Below are 15,943 nucleotides of genomic sequence, written 5' to 3'. Positions count from 1 at the left end.
ATGGACTACTGATGAATGGCGTCGCATTGTGTTTACTGATGAATCGCCATTCCATACTAACCTGGATGACCATTGCCTAAGAGTATGGTGGCAACCCCAGTAGAGGTCTCATCTTCCAATGATTTGGTAATCATAGAGGTGTTACGTCACGAACATCCTGCGTTCTCAGCTGTTACCCCTCACGCCACAGCATCGTGGGCCATTTCTCAACAGAACAACGCTCGTCCGTAGATGGCACGTTGCAACCTCCCAACAGATTTATTCCGTAACCTCCCAACAGTAAAATATATAATTATAACCTCCCAACAGTAAAATATATAATTATATCATTCACATTCTGCGTAACCTTCCAACAGATAAATAATATTTATGATAATCTCCCAACAGTAAAAAATATAACTATAACATTGACATTCAGCCTAACCTCCCAATAAATAAATTCCGTAACCTACCAAGAATACAATGTGACTAATCTCTCAATAAAATTGTGCCTCACTTATAACCTTTCAATAATTGACTGTGAATTTAAACTGGTAAATTTGGACGTCAGCAGTGCTGCGTCATGGCCCTGAAAGATCCATCTGAATAAATTGAAATTCTTACCTCAATAAGGTCCCCGGATAACGCATACATCTGCTCCTATAAGAAAATTTTCTGGCACAGCCCAGTGCAATGCTGGCCGATAGATTTGTCACGTATAAAAAGAAACAATTGCTTTTTCTTTACAATAATTGGGATGACCATGGATTGGGGAAATTAGTAAATTCTTTAAATTGAGAGGAATGATTGTCGAAAGTTAATTTTTATAAAAAAAGATTATTATTAAGAATTTTTTTAAAAACATTTACATGGGACTTGATATAACAATACTACATATGTGTGAGGCTGCTTTTACCTTGTACTACAATGCTCAGGCACCGTCATTGCTCCACACGACCGGGCCAGCCAACACGATACACCAGACTGCTAGCTACTACTTAACTCCTACAGCTACATTGCTCTTACTGCAGTCAACACTGCTCTCTGGTCTGAGAATCTCTTATAGCAGGCAGCGCGTGAGCAATCCATGGAAATTACATCTGCTCGAGTGCGCTAGCAACAAATTCTTTGATCATGGACCTCTTACAACGTGTTTCTCTGAATTGAGGTACTTCCGTGGGCAGTAAGATACCCAAATCTGTCCCCAATCGAAAATGTGTGGGACCAGATCAGACATCAATATGCCCCAGTGCCACAGTAAAAATATCAGGGACCAGGTACAATAGTTGAAGACCAGCTTATCCTTGTGGCACTCTCCCCAGTCGAACCAATGCTTGCACCCCATGCAGAACGTCATACTGATAAGTGCGCTCATACTTCCAGCTTCTTTGTAAGTATTACTCAATTTTGTAATTACTGAAGCAGCAGCCCCTACCCACTTAACCTGAGAAGTTTCATTTTGTTTTATCTTTCATTTCTGGGTGATTCATTTTTTCGTCAGGCAGTGTATTTCGTGTTATAGGTAAAGTTGTTAAAAAACCGGCAAAGGCGAAAGATAAGGAGTAATATCGTTGTGAGCCAGATGCGAATAGCCTGCTATTTGAGAGTATTTTTTGTGTCTAAATATTTTGAATTAAATGATAAGTGACCATGTAAATCTATCTTGTAAACATGCATCGGGGATTTTATGAAATATTAATTGTGAAGTCTTTCTTTTTTTCATTCTCTGCTCAACTACATAACTTATTTTTAAGTAATCTCGAAACTGGTTACAGTTTTCCCATTACCGAAATGCGGAGGAATGTTGGCACCCTTGCATTTTCTACATTAGCTGTAACGTGGTGGTGGCATTTTATTCTTCTTCAAACCTTGTTTGAAAGCTTTAACTCAAAACTAGTTTTCTAAATGCATGTCATCAATAAACTGCATGTGCATTGTCAGACTGTTATAGATAATATCAGAGAATTTGCATATATCGTTGATGTTAAATTTCTCTCTCATGTTTACTATTGTTTTATCAACACTAAAAGAAACCTTACAGGAAATTGTGCACTATACTATAAAAAATGAAATAAAACTACCCATGATAGCCTTACGAGGAAAGTCTGTTTTAATAAAACTCAGTATCTTTACACGAGTGTGTGTCTATTGGCACGAATTAGTAAAACATTACTCACTTACATCTCGATTGAGTCTGTGATTAATTGGAATGCTGTATGATTCTCAAGAGGTATGCAACTGTGACATTTAAAAAATAAAGTTATGTATTCCTAGAAGGCCAAAATTTGCTTGTTAGCATTGGAAAGAAGCGTTGCCTGAAGTGCAACATTGTAAGTTTTTCACCTTTGCACTATGAGCCGAAAGTATTTTCTTGCAATTTCCTTATCTATGTTTGATCTGACTGCTTGTAGCTCCTTCGCAGAAGGGATAAAAACGTTATTTTCGGCGAGACTGGAACCGCGTACCGGAACGATCGCTTCTTCACAGGCTAGCCAGCAACCACAGAGCTAGGGAAGAGGTACATCTGTCGTTTTCCTCTTACGTGGCCAATAGTGGCTAGAACTCGTAAACAGCTACTTAAATGACGAGATTAGTTGCGATTTCCACGTGTAACGACTTTCCTGGGCCGAAAACCGTAAATTTACAATCATTTGTTACACTTCAAGCGATAATAATTCAGATTATTCAATGGAAATGACAGGAAAAATCAAGTGAACTTTGAGGCTTAATTCCGTGCACACCAGGAAGTAACTCGTCGATCACAGAGTAGCCAAACATACGTTGCCATGTTGCCAGATCTCAGTTACAGTACCAACAGGAAGAAGACGAACCGATGTGAGCCCTCAGAGGGTTGGGAAGTGACCATAGCTGGCATCTCAAAGACGCAGCTGCTATGTCGTGGAATACGTAATGCGTCTGATTCCCATTTCTGTAACTAGGTTTAGAGACTGGAACGTGGTTACTAGTCATACTGAGAACTGACTGCAAACTAAGCATTCTAAATCAGTAAGTCTTATAGTTCTTTTCATATTTCTTCCATAAGTGTACTCAAAACTAAGAAACTCATTCATGAACGTTTTCGTGCCTCACCAATAGACAAGCAGAACAAACAAATAAAAAAAAATGTGTGTGTGTGTGTGTGTGTGTGTGTGTGTGTGTGAGAGAGAGAGAGAGAGAGAGAGAGAGAGAGAGAGAGAGAGAAAGAGAGAGAGAGATAAAAATAAAGAAGAATGAGAGAGAGAGTATAAAATTGTTGTAAAGAAATTGAATCATGGTATGTAAAGAAATCTTTCATTAGAATGACATGTTCCATATCATTACAAAATGTCGTATTCATGATATATGGAAGAAGTATTAATCTAATCTAATCATATCCTATTGCTAACTAGCCATGAAGAGTCATGAATTACCGAAATTTTCGCCAATATCAGTAACCAAATCAAAACTTGAAAATAAAAGACGACAGTTTTTTATAATAAACCAGGACTCCTATCGATACCCTTTCGTACCTGTTAACTGACCACGAAAGATGTCTGATATACCTCCATTCAGAAGTAACAAAGTGTGCATGCATTTAAAGATGAAGCGCATGATGTGAAGTTCTGTGATGGAGATACGAACCAAACACATAATCGGATTGTTAACTAAGTAAAATCAAATGTTACTTATCGGTTTTTCTTACCAGCTGCTAGGTGTTTGAATCTAAAAATGAGGATATAAATTTTGGTGCCTGAGCGACAATCGAACCGCACACGTACCGTCCTTCTTTATCATCCACGAATGTAGCTTAAGTATCAGTTGCTTACTCACCAACAGTAAGACGTGTGCATGTCTGACCAGAAATAACGACACCTATTGCGATTGTTGGCAACACATGAACAGACATTAAAAATGAACGTTGTTGTTCACTAGCAGGCCGGTGTGCACGTGATAGGGCTTGAAATGAAATTATGAATATTTTTGTACTGGAGCAGGATTTGGACCCACATACTTACCTTTGGAGGAGACCTAGAGAAGATTGCAGTCTTGGGAAAAGGAACGAAATGATTGAACTATACTGTTCCCAGAGATTGAGATCCTTGAAAGAGGAGATACGAATTTGAATCACAGTCCAGTACCATATTTTTCAACGACTCTAGTTTAATAAAATACAAGTAAAATAAGAGCCCTGTTCCTTTAAATGGCTACCGGTTCATCAAATAAAATAAAATTTTCTAATGTAATTAAGTTCACTGGCAACAGTATTTCTGTTTACTATGAGTTTCGCCTATGTCATTTCGCAGTTGGTAATGAAGGAACATGATGTTTAATGCGTATTATGGATTATAACGTCTTTCTCTCGAAGTTCCCAGAAGTAAAGTAAATACGTTTGTGCCTCTTAAAAGTAAATGTCTGAACCTACCCATTGCACCTGTGATAGCTCGTTTCACCAGAACATTGTGGCCACATTTCCCAGCCCCAGGAGTGTGCCGTAACAGATGATGTGCTTAGCTTACGATATTAGTCACGGTGGAAAAAATGCGAGTCTATTAAATGGTTAAGCAGGAGCTAGGTTCTGACGCGGAGATTATACTATTCTCATGTCAGCAGGATGGAAAGACTCTTCTAGGCATCACAGCATCGATGTGAAACCATTTTGAAATTTTCTCTAATTCAGCAAATTTATTGGTTCGAGAAAATCCACTGTGAAGTGTGAAGTTACCGGATAATTCGATTAGTGCCGTTATTATTACTATCATTTTATTCATACCGCTGCTGGAACACATGTGCTTGAAGATCATTTAATGCCTTTTGGTCATTACAGAAGTAGTTCCCCAAGAACAGGTTCTTTCCCTGACTACGGAATCCTTTTCATGTTAATATCAACCATCAGCAATTACTCGTAGATTACAGTAAAACTAAAGTAATTGATGAAGACGTTATTTGATAACATAAACGCGCTGCCTTTCATCATTTACTTGCGACTAGAAATTGCCGTCGAATACTGCCAAACCAAAAGCCAAGGGATCTTACTGCCTTCCGATATACGTCACTGTCAGTTCTTCCATATGATTTGGTTGACGTGACCTGTTTCAAGTTGTGTATGACAGAGAATGTTTTAGAAAATCAATTGTTTTCCTTTGCAATAAACAGAAAGATTTTCATTCTAAGCTATCCAAGTCCAAATATTCGCAATGTTAGTTCAAATTTAATATCCGCTTCTATAATGTAGGAAAGTATTTCATAGTTGCAAAACTCGTATCCGACTCATTGACCATACACTTAGTCGCTGACCATAAATTCTAGCTCAGTGTGACACCAGTTTAAGTAACCTAATGTAGCGGAGACTGTCTGCCAGTGCTCTTTCTCACCGGAAAATACGCAATTGACTCATTGGGCTCCATAAGTACACTGTAACAGTAATTTCTGTGTGTATGCAATGCATACGGATTGGAGAATTTAGTGGTGCTCTCTCTTCCACTTCTGTATACAATATGCCTGACCCAAACGGCCTCTATATCATTACAGGTCCTGGGCAGTGCAACATCATACTGACAACAGTAACGTGCTTATACTGACAACCTCACTGTTCGTTTTACCTGATTTTGTAATCATTTAAATAAAACAACATGACCTTCCAGTGGGAGACATTTCGTCCCCCTTTTCCTTCTGTGAAATTTGTCAGTAAGTTTCTTTGTCTTCCAACGAGCAAAATTCGGCCGAGTACAGCCAGTAGACGATTCACAAACCACGATTTAGAGCCGTTAACACAATTTCTTTAAACATTGTCGTAGGTGAAGGAATTAAGTTTATTCTTAAATCGTCTTATGCAGCAACGTTCACAGAAATCTCAAACAGAAAAAGCTCTTTATCCAGGCACGAAGGTTGTAAAACAAACTTCACATAGTTTCTTTCTGCTGAAATAAGTGTCCAAGGAATAGAAAAGCAACTGGAATCACTCAACAGAGGAAAGTCCACTGGACCTGACGGGATACCAATTCGATTCTACACAGAGTACGCGAAAGAACTTGCCCCCCTTCTAACAGCCGTGTACCGCAAGTCTCTAGAGGAACAGAAGGTTCCAAATGATTGGAAAAGAGCACAGGTAGTCCCAGTCTTCAAGAAGGGTCGTCGAGCAGATGCGCAAAACTATAGACCTATCTCTCTGACGTCGATCTGTTGTAGAATTTTAGAACATGTCTTTTGCTCGAGTATCATGTCGTTTTTGGAAACTCAGAATCTACTATGTAGGAATCAACATGGATTCCGGAAACAGCGATCGTGTGAAACCCAACTCGCATTATTTGTTCATGAAACCCAGAAAATATTAGATACAGGCTCCCAGGTAGATGCCATTTTCCTCGACTTCCGGAAGGCGTTCGATACAGTTCCGCACTGTCGTCTGATAAACAAAGTAAGAGCCTACGGAATATCAGACCAGCTGTGTGGCTGGATTGAAGAGTTTTTAGCAAACAGAACACAGCATGTTGTTCTCAATGGAGAGACATCTACAGACGTTAAAGTAACCTCTGGCGTGCCACAGGGGAGTGTTATGGGACCATTGCTTTTCACAATATATATAAATGACCTAGTAGATAGTGTCGGAAGTTCCATGCGGCTTTTCGCGGATGATGCTGTAGTATACAGAGAAGTTGCAGCATTAGAAAATTGTAGCGAAATGCAGGAAGATCTGCAGCGGATAGGCACTTGGTGCAGGGAGTGGCAACTGACCCTTAACATAGACAAATGTAATGTATTGCGAATACATAGAAAGAAGGATCCTTTATTGTATGATTATATGATAGCGGAACAAACACTGGTAGCAGTTACTTCTGTAAAATATCTGGGAGTATGCGTGCGGAACGATTTGAAGTGGAATGATCATATAAAATTAATTGTTGGTAAGGCGGGTACCAGGTTGAGATTCATTGGGAGAGTCCTTAGAAAATGTAGTCCATCAACAAAGGAGGTGGCTTACAAAACACTCGTTCGACCTATACTTGAGTATTGCTCATCAGTGTGGGATCCGTACCAGATCGGGTTGACGGAGGAGATAGAGAAGATCCAAAGAAGAGCGGCGCGTTTCGTCACAGGGTTATTTGGTAACCGTGATAGCGTTACGGAGATGTTTAACAAACTCAAGTGGCAGACTCTGCAAGAGAGGCGCTCTGCATCGCGGTGTAGCTTGCTCGCCAGGTTTCGAGAGGGTGCGTTTCTGGATGAGGTATCGAATATATTGCTTCCCCCTACTTATACCTCCCGAGGAGATCACGAATGTAAAATTAGAGAGATTAGAGCGCGCACAGAGGCTTTCAGACAGTCGTTCTTCCCGCGAACCATACGCGACTGGAACAGGAAAGGGAGATAATGACAGTGGCACGTAAAGTGCCCTCCGCCACACACCGTTGGGTGGCTTGCGGAGTATAAATGTAGAAATGTAGATGTAGATGTACTGTAACTGAGATCTGGCAACACGGCAAGGTATGTTTGGCTACTCTGTGATCGACGAGTTACTTCCTGGTGTGCACGGAATTAAGCCTCAAAGTTCACTTGATTTTTCCTGTCATTTCCATTGAATAATCTGAATTATTATCGCTTGAAGTGTAACAAATGATTGTAAATTTACGGTTTTCGGCCCAGGAAAGTCGTTACACGTGGAAATCACAACTAATCTCGTCATTTAAGTAGCTGTTTACGAGTTCTAGCCACTATTGGCCACGTAAGAGGACAGCAACACACGTACCTCTTCCCTAGCTCTGTGGTTACGGGCTAGCCAGTGAAGAAGCGATCGTTCCGGTACGCGGTTCCAGTCTCGCCGAAAATAACGTTTTTATCCCTTCTGTGAAGGGGCTACAAGCAGTCAGATCAAACATAGATAAGGAAATTGCAAGAAAATGCTTTCGGATCATAGTGCAATGGTGAAAAATTTACAATTCTGCACTTCAGGCGACGCTTCTTTCCGATGCTAACAAGCAAATTTTGGCTTTCTAGGAATACATAACTTTATTTTTTAAATGTCACATTTGCATTCCTCTTGAGAATGATACAGCATACCAATTAATCACAGACTCAATCGAGATGCAAGTGAGTAATGTTTTACTAATTCGTGCCAATAGACGCACACTTGTGTAAAGATACTGAGTTTTATTAAAACAGACTTTCCTCGTAAGGCTATCATGGGTAGTTTTATTTCATTTTTATAGTACAGTGCACAATTTTCGTAAGGTTTCTTTTAGTATTGTTAAAACAATAGTAAACATGAGAGAGAAATTTATCATCAACGATATATGCAAATTCTCTGATATTATCTATAACAGTCTGACCAATGCACATGCAGTTTATTGATTACATGCATTTAGAAAACTAGTTTTGAGTTAAAGCTTTCAAACAAGGTTTGAAGAAGAATAAAATGCCACCACCACGTTACAGCTAATGTAGAAAATGCTTTTCTGGCGTATTTTGGCGTGATGCGCTCTCCCCATATATAGTACAAAAGTTTCGAGATTCATCTGCTGCCTGGCCGTCTATTAAATCTGAAAAGAACAAAATGTCGCAGAAGTTAGCCCTTTTTCCACATGCGACTATTTTGGGTTGAGAAGTGAAGGGAATTATGTTCAAAGTTCCATTAGATCGATAACTTCTGCAGACAGCAGAATTGCGTTTTAAGAAATGTAGCAGTGAATGTACTGATACTCGCGACGTCTTGTCTACAGTGCACGACGCATACCATAATGCTACTAGCCGTCACGCAGCTCTGGCACCTCCAGAAGTCAATAACACTTCCTCCAGAACTTTCGCATTCCACAGTGTTGTGAGACAATGCACATGACCGGATCTAGGCTTTTGAGAGACAGACAGTTACAACTTTTCTTACGCACTGAACGACGTTTTCAACAAACTATCTGTAGAGTAGAGTAGCTCAAGTAGAAAGGAACACTTCCTATTTAAATTTCTGCATCCTACGCTGTTGGCAGTTCTGTGCAGGTGGCAGTTACGTGATTTTATTTCGGTGATTACAAAATAGAGTCGAATGTATGCACTGGGTAACTGAGGCAGGTAGTTCATGGCGATTCGGTCAACCAAGTAAATGAATGTACTGAACATGCTGCAAATCACTAATGGAGCCTCTGTGTCAGAATTATGATCCAGTATGGCGCAACGGGGTTATGTGCAGAGGATTCGGTGGTCCGTTAGATTCATAATAGGTTGCTATACGTGTGGACTCGGTTCGATTCCACCTTCTGCCTATGATTTTTGATAGGGAGGGACAGATTCTATTCTCTCTTGGCTACGCCAAGTGAAGAAGGTGTAATGGCATTGTGGTCTGAAATTCATATTAATCATGATAATCCTTCTCTACGAAGTAGACGTTAGGTTGAACCACAATAAAGTCAGGAGTGGCGACGTATAGAAACTCTATCATCAGTAACCTTTATTATACTAGTTATTTATTTCTAGTGACGAAACAAACGCTATGTAGGGTACAGGATGCTTATTCCATCTTTTATTTGAGCTTCTGTATGTCGATAAAATTGGTTCTGAACTGGGAATGCAACTCAGACAGCCCTCAACGCGGAATTTGATCCCTTCGTGATAATGCAGCTCGACTACAATTTGTTGTTGGTTCAAAACTGCAGATATCAAAACATTTCCACATATTGCGCTTGAATCAGTTCGAATCCTGGCCCAGCACTAAAGTTTTCATTATGTGTTATCAAGCTCTAGCATGAGAACACCTATCTGCTGGTAGATAAAAATTTTGATTTTTAAAGTATTTTCATTCGTTGTCAGCACTAACGATATCTGACGTTTTTGACTCCCAGTGTGACACAGAAATATTTGCGAGGTAACTGTAAGTTCAAGGATGCTGGTGGAGAAAAATTCGATAGCTGACGTCTCTTTGTGTGTAGTCAACAACGATATGTGTGGGGTTCGATTCCCAGTCAGCACTGAACTCGTCGTCTAGTTCAAACACGCTCACATGTCGCTGCTGGTGTAACAAACCCATATTTAACGTTCGTTTTCTCTAGAATATAACAGCGACAGGTGTCAGGTTGGAGTCCTGGGAAGGAAAAAATTAATGTTTCGTCTCGTCATTTCAGTTAAAACATCTAGCTACTGCCGAGAAAATCCGATATGCACAGTTGATTGTGCTTCGATAAGAACTTTATTAGGTTCTGGGTTCGAATCCCTGTCCAACACAAAGCTTTAACTCACGGCATTTCAAGTAAGTTACTTGTGAAGAAGCAATATTTAACATCTCTCGTAGTTCGTTAACAGGGACAACAGATGCTGGATAGTAATTCCCGTCCGTTAAAAATGTTTATGTTATGTGATTTAAAGTTAATATTTGCCAACTGAAACTGTCTAAAATCGAGGTATATCACTCTCTGCATGCATAGTCAGGAATGATTGTTAGTTTCCGTTAGTCACGAAATGTTTGCCTAGTTTGCATGAGCTGGGTTTGAATCCATATGCAGAACGAGACGGCTCGTCGTGTCATTTGAAGTTCATACATATTCTGAACTAGCTCCTCGTGAATAACTTAAATTTTTAATGCCTTTTTGTGTTAAATGATAAGTACTGTATGTTACTTTGAAGAGGAAATCATGAAAACGACGAACTTACTTCGTGCGTTACCTATCTGACGTAATATTGAGAGTAGTAACATTTCAGGTATGTCACTTATTGTAATAAATGCGAGGTTACAAGCGTTAATGACAGTCTTATCTGTGATAAGGTGTTCCCTGATGTTTGTAGTATCGTGGTATAGCTTTACATCTTGAGTTATTGCGATACAGAGCAGTTTTTTCTAGTGGTGACTTTTGGGAACCATTTTCAATAGTCAAACGACTGTATCGAGGAGCGATTAGAGGACCTGCTAAACAGCTGCTTTATGTGGGTTGCATGCGAGTCAGGCAAAATGCAATTCAGGTCGTTCGGATACTTTTGAGCACGACTGTACCTTGTTAATGCACGAGGGATCTTTATGGTGGCTCTGCTTCGAATAGTGTTTTCTGGCGTTGAGAATAAGCAGGCAGTTTTGTCATTCAACTGTAAATATTGCAGTGGACATTTGGGGCTTGGAAGCCAAGCACAGCTATTAAGGAGAGGAACATCTCGAAGCACTTACCGATGGCAGAACGCTGGTCCCAAGAATTTCCCGTGCAGACAATGCTTTCGGCCGAAGAGGCGAAAAAACTGACTACATGGATCTAGCTGTTAGGCGCCTCAGGTCACAGCAGGGACAGGGACGCAGAAGAGAAGTAGGACGGCTGGCCAAGGCATGGTGGCCATAAAAGTTTGCGAGTTTCCATGCTCACCTTGGGTCGAACACTATTGAGGGAACTGTCAGGTGGTGTTGACCCTCTGCTTGCTGAGCGTTTTGGGAAGCCTCAGGCCTTCAGAAGAATATTAGAACAGAACGCAACATTTATGGCAACACTGAAATGGTCAATGTTGGGACACAAAAGCACTTCTCTTAGTTTAGCCAAGGTCCCTGCTTGGACATGCTTTAACATTCGGACCTTCCAGATAATGATCTCTGTGATAAATGTGTTATTCACTTTAGGCTTAAACGGAAACTCAAAACACGCTGCCTAAAGTGGTTTTGGGAAAAACAAGTCGGGAGTTTAACATCGTCTCCTCCCTGTCTGGGAATTTACGAGTCAGGGATTGGCTGCTTCTCCAGAAAAGAAAAGAATATTATTAATTTTGATTAGAATTGGCCGGTGGTTAGACCAGATGAGTTGGAGAGGGAACGTGGAGCTCATGGAGACTCGTGATTGATATGAAACCCTTCTGGGGGTGGTTGTGGGAGTGCTTTTGGTGAGTTTACCAAGCTTTGATGGGAAGGAGGAGTGGAGAAGTGTGGTCTTCTGATTCAGACACTGGTCTGGAGAGGAGGTTCTGGTCTTGACTCTTGTTATGAGTGGGCTGCTCTTGGGACACTCGTCCTGAGCATGACTTCCTAATGGCATTGGTCTTGATCGGGAAGGCTGTGGTGAAATCTTAGCTGTACCGAAAGTACTCTTTAGTCATCTTGGGCAACGCGCTGTGCCGAGGACAATCTTACTCATATCAGGTCTGCTGCCTTGACGTTTAATCTCCTTGTGCACACTGCTGTAAGAGTGAGTCGAATTGGTCCATGGTATGAACAGTGAAGGGAATGTCACACGCTGGAATCTGCAAGGATTTCAGGGCTCCATCAGAGAGTAATTGCGGTCAGTCTAATAGATCACCAGCCCATGGCTGTGTATATTTTATGCTCACAATAATGAATTACGTCACTGTACATAGCTCCTCTGTCGATTCTCGCACTATGACTATCACGTGAGACAGCCCGATGTATCGAAGGAGTGGTAGAGTACTGCTGCTCTGGCTTGTTAGGACAAACTGAATCACAGGCTCGCCACTTGTTCTCAGCTGCACCAACGTAGTATAGCTTCTGTGTAGAATAAATCTATCAAAGTCTATTCAGCGTTAGATAATTTCAGATTGCATTATCCATGTTTTGAGCCAGAGTAAATAGATTTCACACGTAAACCTAATCCTTGTCAACCATTCGCCACCCAGTGGAGTGCTGATTATTTGTTGCTCTATTTGTGTAGGGAACAGTTCATGATTTATTTGTCGTCTCTCTTAACTTGTATTGTTTGTCCTACTTCATGATCGATAAACTTTTACCATAATTTTTATAAAAGCTTAATCCCATGTTCATGTATTAATCACCTATCAATTACTGACTACAATAATGACAGGGCCACCATTTCATTAAATTATTTCAGCATTCAAGTTTTATTTAATATTCTATGAAAGTGATATCTCCAATGCAGGCTAGCAACAACAACCACTGTCGAAGAGCATAATCAATTTAGCAGACGCATGGACAGATAGGCACTTGGAAGGCTACAAGTTAAAGTGATTGCTGTCAGGACGTAAACTTACAGTAGCCTGTAGCCTTTTAAAACAAACCACATGACCAGTGTAGTCTTGCATAACTTCTGTAAAAGCAAGTGTATTGTGTAAAGTTGTTGGCGAGTTTAGCTATCGTCTAGATTTTGTCCGTGCTTCTGCTGGTGGACACGTAGAGCATTTGTAACAGCAAGATTTTGTGCTTATTTTTCAATTCATCCCATGTTTGTAGTATGCTTTTATCAATAAATATGGAGTTTTGATATCAGGTCAGCCTTTTTGAAACACCCTGTATAGCAGCTGAATTGTTATTAACTGTTTCAACGTTTAGTATTGGAACACATGTTGCGTCTACTGAAAATTCTGATACTAGTGAATGGGAATGAAAGCACAATAGTAGAAAAACTGCGAAGCTTATTAGAGGTAGGTCGTCCGCAAATGAACAGGTCCAAAGGAACGATTAATTAAAGTGAATGGAAGGATTGAGGAAAGACTTCTAAGAAAAAGCCGTCTACCATTCACTTTGGTCGCGGTCAGTCTCGTTCGAAGAACGGTCGCGGCAGATCTTCGTTCCAGAAATGCTCTTAGTCGGTCCTCGTTCCCGGAACGGTGGCGGCTGGTCTCGTTGCTGCCTTCGTCTCGTTCTTTTTCGGACAGTCACTCGTTCCACTTTCCATTTCAACTTTTTTATAATTATATAAATTATACGAAAATTATGGAAATTAAATTGTTTATACATATATACATTTTTTCAGGCAGCAGACAAAGAAATTTCCTTCGATCTTCGTCGTTTGGATCAACTATAGAGCACACAACCATTACAATACATGTTTTGTATCCTGTTCGCACATTTTCTACTTTCGTCAACTCGAATTAATGACTGGTTTTTGAGATAACTTTTTATCGTTCTTTTTTATTGTATTCTAAGAAAGTTCGCAAAAAACTTGGGATTTTTGTAAAACAAAACAAGACAGGTAGGCTCTTATTTTTCACGTATGGTTATTTCCTCGTGCTATCCCCTGTTTTGGTTTCTTTGCACAAAAAATGAGTTTTGTTTGTGATTTCGGCTCCGCTGGAAAAGGGGAAAGGGTGCCTCTCCATTTGAAAAATTGTAGAACAGCACAAAATCATATTTACTTTTTATCCAAAAAATATATATTTTTCAGAAGTCCGTTTTTAGCGAAAAGCTTCATTACTTTCAACTTTATTATTAACGTTGTATTGCAGCATAAACTTTAATAACAACCAATAGACCTAATGTGTACTAAGCATCTGTGTTAAACTCACTTACTCTTCAATTAAGTGTTTTTTGCCCAGGAAACTTATGAGGTACTCAGGTACAACCTAAAGTATGTATAGCTTTTGTTCTTCGTGTTCCTGTAAGTTATTTATTACAGTGTTACATGAGCTTCATGCCTGCCTCGATTGGGTAATTTACGTTTAGTTTAGTGACTAGGCATAGAGCGCTGACGTCCTCAGTTACATGCACTGTGAACAATCTGTGGAACGGAAATTGTCACTAACGTCATATTGTTTAAATACACTCTTATTTTATTAGAGACGAGCAGTTCAATCCCCTTTGTCCTAATTTTTGGCATTTGATCGATTTCTACTTGGATCGCTATGTACCTTCTTGAATCCCTGTGTATCTTCGTTTGTTGGCTTTGCTTCACGATTCATTGTAGGGTTTATTTTCATTTTTGATCCGGAAAATTAAGATGACAGAACAAGGTACAGGAACCATAAATTACATTACGGATTTTGTAAAACCACACGTGTGATATCACTATCGACAAGCTGATATATGCGTACGAAATTTTGAAAGATTTCTGAAATCCAAATAAGGAGCTTTGGCTTCTGAACTGGTACAGGGTCGTGCTTCGGCATACACAGTGGTAAGCAAAATACAGGCAGAACAAACGGTAGTCTGTTCTTGCGTGATAGATCAGTATGGAACGCGGAAAGATACTTCATGAAATGATTCTTCAAGAAGATAATTCGCAGTTCATTCGAAAGCTAGTATCGTACCATATATCTTTTGCCTACAAGGTAAATACAAGAGATCTTTTTCAAAGATGTTTTCCATAAAAACACACACGCCTCTAAAAGGAGTCATATTTTGTGTCGTTGTGAGAGAAAATTATGACTTAACTGAAAAGCCATTCAGTGCGAGTTAAATCGACAACTTCTTCCTCTCTTTTTCGGTAGCAAGTTAAAAGAGCGAAACACGTGCAAAAATATCAGCACTGAACTAGTAGTGGAATTTTCTTTTATTTTATTTTCAAATACACTCCTGGAAATGGAAAAAATAACACATTGACACCGGTGTGTCAGACCCACCATACTTGCTCCGGACACTGCGAGAGGGCTGTACAAGCAATGATCACACGCACGGCACAGCGGACACACCAGGAACCGCGGTGTTGGCCGTCGAATGGCGCTAGCTGCGCAGCATTTGTGCACCGCCGCCGTCAGTGTCAGCCAGTTTGCCGTGGCATACGGAGCTCCATCGCAGTCTTTAACATTGGTAGCATGCCGCGACAGCGTGGACGTGAACCGTATGTGCAGTTGACGGACTTTGAGCGAGGGCGTATAGTGGGCATGCGGGAGGCCGGGTGGACGTACCGCCGAATTGCTCAACACGTGGGGCGTGAGGTCTCCACAGTACATCGATGTTGTCGCCAGTGGTCGGCGGAAGGTGCACGTGCCCGTCGACCTGGGACCGGACCGCAGCGACGCACGGATGCACGCCAAGACCGTTGGATCCTACGCAGTGCCGTAGGGGACCGCACCGCCACTTCCCAGCAAATTAGGGACACTGTTGCTCCTGGGGTATCGGCGAGGACCATTCGCAACCGTCTCCATGAAGCTGGGCTACGGTCCCGCACACCGTTAGGCCGTCTTCCGCTCACGCCCCAACATCGTGCAGCCCGCCTCCAGTGGTGTCGCGACAGGCGTGAATGGAGGGACGAATGGAGACGTGTCGTCTTCAGCGATGAGAGTCGCTTCTGCCTTGGTGCCAATGATGGTCGTATGCGTGTTTGGCGCCGTGCAGGTGAGCGCCACAATC

This window comes from Schistocerca cancellata, chromosome 3 (genome assembly GCF_023864275.1).
Source record: "Schistocerca cancellata isolate TAMUIC-IGC-003103 chromosome 3, iqSchCanc2.1, whole genome shotgun sequence".
Lineage (NCBI taxonomy): Eukaryota > Metazoa > Arthropoda > Insecta > Orthoptera > Acrididae > Schistocerca > Schistocerca cancellata.
The sequence above is the reverse complement of the archived record's forward strand: the minus strand, read 5'-3'. Positions refer to the sequence as shown.